General features: G+C 45.8%; 1 pseudogene; it reads right to left on the reverse strand.

The window, feature by feature from the left end:
- Positions 1-6,432: 6,432 nt before the first annotated feature.
- On the reverse strand, positions 6,433-6,509 carry LOC126028947 (uncharacterized; annotated as a pseudogene).
- Between the last annotated feature and the right edge of the window lie 375 nt (positions 6,510-6,884).

The raw sequence follows: 6,884 nt of genomic DNA on the forward strand, positions 1-6,884 counted from the left end.
AGAAATCGCTCCTGGGGGTCGGTGAGGTGGTGCTAGAGGTAAGGTGTCTGCCTTGCAAGTGCTAGCCAAGGTAGGACCGAGGTTCTATCCCCCGGCATCCCATATGGTCTCCCAAGCCAAGGATAATTTCTGAGCACTTAGACAGAAGTAACCCCTGAGCATCAAACGGTGTGCCCCCCCCCAAGAAAAACAACCCCCCCCAAAACAGAAAAACAAAACAAACAAAAAAAAGAAATCGCTCCTGACAGGCTCAAGGGACCATATGGGAATGCCAGAAATCAAACCGGGGTCCGTCCCAGGTCGTTCGCCTGCAAGGCAAACGCCCTACCGCTGTGCTATCTTTCCAGCCCTGTTCATAGTTTTGGTCATACTTAAACCTTCACCAAAGTGTTCATGGACTATCCACCCACCAGTGGAGACCCTAATGGATGCCGAGGAGAGAACCTGGGTCAGCTGTGTGCCTAGTGAGTGCTCTCCCTACTGTGCTACAGCTCTGGCCTCACTTTGTGGCCCATCTATTCCTTCCCTGTCTCCCCCCCCCCCCCACTGTTGGGTCATCTCAGCTCTGCAATAAAAGATCAAGTATTTGTAGTCATTCCACACTTTCCTTGCTGTCTATCTGTCTCCAGTCTTTTCCAGGCCTCTGTTCTCCACACCTCTGTGTCCCATCCTGGAATTAACACTATTTTGTTTATTTGTCTTTTTGTTTTGGCACCTCCCCTGGTAGTACTCAGAGGTTACTCCTGGCTCTGCACTTAGGGATCACTCCTGGCAGTGCTCAGAGGACCATATGGGATGACAGAGATCGAATTCGGGTGTGCTGCGCGTGCAAGGCAAGTGCTCTCCCCTCTGTGCTATGGCCCCCTAAATACACTTTTATTAGGAAACAAACAGAGGGGTTGGAGCAATAGCATAGCAGGGAGGGCATTTGACATGCATACATAGCTGGTCTGGGTTTGATTCCAGGCATCCCATATAGTCCCTGGTACCTGCCAGGAGGGAATCCCTAAGCACAGAGGCAGGAATAAGCCCTGAGCACATCCAGGTGTGACCCAAAACCCAAATGAATAACAAAAGTTTCACCCCAAGTGCCCAAAGTAAACTAGTTAGCAAAACCCTTCTTTACCCCACAGCCCCTTTCTCACCACTTTGGGAAACACTGGACTGAAGAGAAGTCAGCACAGGCTGTCTTAGAAGGTTCCCATTGCCTTCTAAGCTTGTGAACCTTCTTGCCAACAACTTACGGTACGCCCAAACATGCCACCTGGTGGTGACAGCCACTCAGGGCATCTCAGCTCGGTCTTTCTTTTTCTTTCTTTCTTTCTTTTTTTTTTTTTTTTTTTTGGGGGGGGGGTCACACCCAGCAGTGCTCAGGGGTTACTCCTGGCTCTGACTCTGTGCTCAGAAATTGCTCCTGACTCTACGGACCATATGGGATGCTGGGGATCAAACCCGAGTCTATCCTGGGTCAACTGTGTGCAAGGCAAATGCCTTACTACTGTGCTACCAAATCGAGCCCCACTCTTGAGGTTTTTTTTTTTTTTTTTTTTTTTTTGCTTGCAGGCAGGATTCTATTCTGAGTCACAAGCCGTGGACGTCTACTTGGCATCTCATTTCATGCCAAGTCTGAGACAGATGAATTTTTAAAAAATACATCGGGTTCCTCCATGTCGTTGGCTAGAACCTGCTATGGCCGGGCAGACCTATAGGGTCAAGAAAACAGCCTCAGTCCTATCAGCAATTGAAATAATTTATTGAGGGGCCAGAGCTATAGCAGGGCATTTGCCTTGTACGCGACCAATCTTGGAAAGATCCGGGTTCGATCCCCGGCATCCCATATGGTTCTTCTGCCTTCCAGGAGCGATTTGAGCTCGGAGCCAGGAATAACCCCCGAGCGCCCCCCGCCCAATGGAAACAAAAACAAAAAAAAAAAAAAAAAAAAGAGAAAGAAAGAAAAAAGAATAATTTATTGAAACCCCTACACTCAAGAATGCTAGGCAGAAAGCGACATCTAGTGGTGATGAAAGGGCACTGCACACATCGTTGAGAAACCAAATCAACTACTAGTTGAAAGTTTTCACCAAGTGGAAGAGGAAGCCCAAGATTTGGGGCCACTAGGCTGGGACGTCCCACTCTTTTTTCTACTTTGCGGAAGTGGATCAGCAGGAAGATTTCCTGAGTGATGGGGAGGCTGGAGCAACAGGAAACCATCCTAGGCTGTAATTGCAAAAGTTCCCCCTGCACATTTTTTCCTGTTTTAGGAACTCCCCCCTGCTCCCAGGATCTCTCTAGTGCCAGCTCTGAGTCAATGACTGAAATAATCAAAGAGATCAAGTGATTGGGACACAGATTCTAGGAGAACAAGATTATGCCACATTGACTGGCTCCTGTGTGGCTTCCTCTGAGTGGTCCACACAATGAAAATGCATCTTTTGGGATAATGGCTGACACCAGTGTCATCCTCAAAGCAGCTAAGAGTTTGTGATTTTTTTTTGTTTGTTTATGTTTTGGGGATCACACCCAGGGGCACTCAGGGGTTACTCCTGGCTCTGAGTTCAGGAATCATCCCTGGCAGGCTCAGGGGACCCTATAAGATGAGGGGGATCAAACCCTGGGTCAGCCACATGCAAGGCAAGCACCTTTCCTGCAGGGCGAACACTGCCCTCAATATTTTTATTTTTTGCTTTTTGGGCCACACCCAGTGCTCAGAGATTCCTCCTGGCTCTGTGCTCAGAAATCGCTCCTGGCAGAATTGGGGGAACATATGGGATGCTGGGGATCAAACCAAGGTTTCTCCTGGATCAGCCACATGGAAGGCAAATGCCCTACCACTGTGCTATCTCTCTGGCCCTTCACTGCCCTCATTTTATTTTATTTTATTTTATTTTATTTTATTTATTTATTTTTTTTTTTGGTTTTTTTTGGGCCACACCCGGTGACGCTCAGGGGTTACTCCTGGCTATGCGCTCAGAAGTCGCTCCTGGCTTGGGGGACCATATGGGATGCCGGGGGATCGAACCGCGGTCCGTCTCCTAGGCTAGCGCAGGTAAGGCAGGCACCTTACCTCGAGCGCCACCGCCCGGCCCCACTGCCCTCATTTTAAATCGAAGTGGAACTAATTGTATTTCTTTGCGCATTGGTCCCTGCAAATAAAGATCCTTTAGCTCCTTTTCCACCTTGTGTGTCTGTTGTAGGTCCGGTAATGTAAGTTGGGAGGGAAATAGTGTCTGGGACCTAACTAGCCTGAAGGTGTGGAGGTGTTTGACTCCTAAAGGATCCCTCTTAGGAGCCTGGAAAGCCACTGAGATGCAAAATTTCTGGCTAGAAAGTTCCCTACGGTGTTAGGGCAGTGCTTCTCAAATATGGGCCTCTGTAAAGGAGGGCGCGTTTGACCTTGGCAAACACTGTCCTAACAAGCTAAGCCCTGTGTTTATGTCTCTGTATGTCTCTGGAGCTGAGAGTCGCTGTGTCCTGTTTCAAACGACGCTTCGACAAGCTATGCATTGCCAAACGTGCTCATTGTAGCCATTAATCCAGACATCACCTCTGATTAAAAAATTAGCTCAAATTATTTTTTTATATATTTTTGATTTGCAGGTTAAAGTTTTTTTTAAATAAAGATACTATTTATAGCCATGTGGGGGGTGAAAAAGGTTTTCTTCTTCCTAGGGGGGCATGACAGAAAATAATTGAGAAGCACTGTGTTAGGAAAAGTTGGAATCAAGAACGCAGCAGTGGTGGGTGGAAGAGAAAGGATTTTATTCCTGAGTCGACAGGGTGTAGAGCGAGTAGATTTTAGGAGTAGCTTGAGGTTTGCCTCATGTGCTGAAGAGATCATGCATGTCAAATGCTTGCTCATCAGTCCTGAATCTTCCAGGCCCTTTCCCAGGATGGTGGGGTGGGGAGGTGCCGAGGTCAGGGGAGAGAGGGAAGCAGATTTCCGATGGGATCTGACTTCTCCCTTTGTGGTGGTGGGTGGGGTCATGTCACCATTGGCAACACCTCTGATTAATTCAATTGGTCCCAGTTTCTGCTGGAACATACAACATGAGGAGCTATTTCAAAGTTTTCGGGCATGTTTCTTTTTAGGGAGATGGGGATGGGCACCCTGGTGGTGCTTTGGGCTTACTCCTGGCTCTGTGCTCAGGAGTCAATCCTGAAGAAGCTCAAGGAATCATATGGGATGTTGGGGATCGAATACAGGTTCCCTGCTTGCATGGCAAGTGATGTGTTTATTTTAGCACTATTTTTTGTTTTGTTTTGTTTTGGGCCACACTTGGTGGCACTCAGGGGTGACTCCTGGCTCTGTGCTCAGAGATTACTGCTCAGGGGACCATATGGGATGCCGGATTGAATATGGGTTGACTGTATGCAAAGCAAATGCCCTTCCTGCTGGGCTATCACTCTGGTCCCTCATTCTCACTTTTTTTTAAACTTTGTTTATTTATTAATTAATTGATTAATTGGTTGTTGGGCCACAGCAGTGCCCATGGGTTACTCCTGGCTCTGCACTCAAAAATCATCCCTGGCAGGCTGGGGAACCATATGGGTGCCAGGAATCGAACTGGGTCCCTCCCGGGTCAGCCACATGCAAAGCAAACACTCTATCAATGTACTATCTCTCTGGCCCCTCATTCTAGCCTTTTGAATGTCACCAGAAATCCTTCCAAATGTCTATGCTAAGACTTGTCTTCCTCTGATTGGTGGGTTGCTACTTACTATCTGGTTTCATGTTAGGTCTTAGACAAAGTCAAATTTCAGAGCATAGATTTTATCCTCTGTGTTGTTCCATCAATACTTTGGGTCTGTGCAAAACAGGTGCCCTAACCACTGTACTATCTTCCCAGTCTGTGATGACTTTAAAATTTGTTCATTATTGCTCCAATCCCCCAGTTTTCTTAAAACATTTAAGTTATTTTTCCCCCTGGACTTTACTTATGTACTTATTTTGATTTATGGTCCAAACCCAATGTTGCTCAGGAGTTACTCCTGGCAGCCTTGGGGGACCATATGGAATGCCAGGTATCAAACTGAGATTGAATGCATGCAAAGCAAAAGCCCTACCCACTGTGCTATCACTCTGGCCCCCACATTTAAGTTCTTTAAAATTGGGACTGGAGTAATAGCACAGTGGTAGGATATTTGCCTTGCATGCATTTAATCTGGGTTTTATCCCTGGTATCTCATATCTCACCTTCTCTCATGGACAGCCAGTCACGGGTATGGTCAAACCATGATCCATAGGGCATTGCAGAGTGGGGGGAGGCAGAGAATATACTGGGCTACCCTGTAGTAGAGGGGATCTCCCGTATGTTGGACCTCAGTGAGGGTAGTTGATGCCTCTGTTCACTGAGTGCAAGGGAGAAAGAGGAATTCTATAATCCAACAGTTTTTGGGTGTGACCCAAACCCCCCCAAATTAAAACACAAAATCGTCAAATATATATTCAAATATTGAGAAATATACAATTAATACAATTAAAATAAAATAAAATAATTAAAATTAATAAGATTAATAAAAGGACATTTTTTTGCTCAGGGGTCTCTCCTGGCTCTATGCTCAGAAATCACTCCTGGCAGGCTTGGGGGACCATATGGGATGCCGGGATTCGAACCACCATCCTTCTGCATGCAGGGCAAACTCCTTGCCTCCATGCTATCTCTCCAGCCTTAAAAGGTCATTTTTAAGAGAAAGAAATGCACTTTTAGTATTAAAAAATAGAATTAAGCCTGTTAGAAAAGCATTTTGATTACCATTTTGAATTCTCTCTACTTTTCCTATATCACAAACTGGGAATAACAAACAGTTCCTTAACATGATCCGTTCAGAAGACACCTATATCTAGGTTGAAAACTTTGGTAAAGGCCATAATCCTCAGAAGAAAACACATATCAGTTCTACAGTATTGGCAAGATATACATGTTTTAGGCCAGTTTATGAGTTATTTATTTATTTTTCATTTTAATTAATTAATTAATTATTTTTGGTTTTTGGGCCACACCCGGCAGTGCTCAGGGGTTACTCCTGGCTGTCTGCTCAGAAATAGCTCCTGGCAGGCACGGGGGACCATATGGGACACCGGGATTTGAACCAACCGCCTTTGGTCCTGGATCGGCTTCTTGCAAGGCAAACGCCGCTGTGCTATCTCTCCGGGCCCCTCCCTTTTTTTTTAGTCTCCTTAGAGACTGTCAAAAATTGCCAATGCCGACTATATTTCAAGTCGTCACAGAGGTGTATTAGGAAAAGTTTTCTTTTTTTTTTTTTTTTTGGTGGTTTTTGGGTCACACCCGGCAGTGCTCAGGGGTAATTCCTGGCTCCCGGCTCAGAAATTGCTCCGGGCAGGCACGGGGGACCATATGGGATGCTGAGATTCGAACCGATGACCTCCTGCATGAAAGGCAAACGCCTTACCTCCATGCTATCTCTCCAGCCCCAGGAAAAGTTTTCAATTAGCAATAATCGCGCCTCAGATAAACCTCATTGGCTACAATACTGCCACTGAGAAAGCTAATTTTTATTTTTTTTATTTATTTTTTTTATTTTGGGCCACTTGGTGACGCTCAGGGGTTACTCTTGGCTCTGCCTTCAGAAATCACTCCTGGCTTGGGGGACCATATGGAATGCCAGGGGTTCAAACCATAGTCCATCCTAGGCTAGTGCCAGCAAGGCAGATGCTTTACTCCTTGTGCCATCACTCTGACTCCTCATTTATTTTTTGTTTTTCTTTGTTTGGGTACTAAGGTAGCCTGTATTAAGGGCCTCCTCTCAAATGTAGAGAAACAAGAAACAGACAATCCCAAGAAACAGACAATACAATAACTGAAGAATGTATTTTACTTTTTTCCATGCAAATGCACTTAATTGAAAGCTATGTGCTGCATTTT

The sequence above is a fragment of the Suncus etruscus genome, chromosome 14 (assembly GCF_024139225.1).
Source record: "Suncus etruscus isolate mSunEtr1 chromosome 14, mSunEtr1.pri.cur, whole genome shotgun sequence".
In the NCBI taxonomy this organism is placed as follows: Eukaryota; Metazoa; Chordata; class Mammalia; order Eulipotyphla; family Soricidae; genus Suncus; species Suncus etruscus.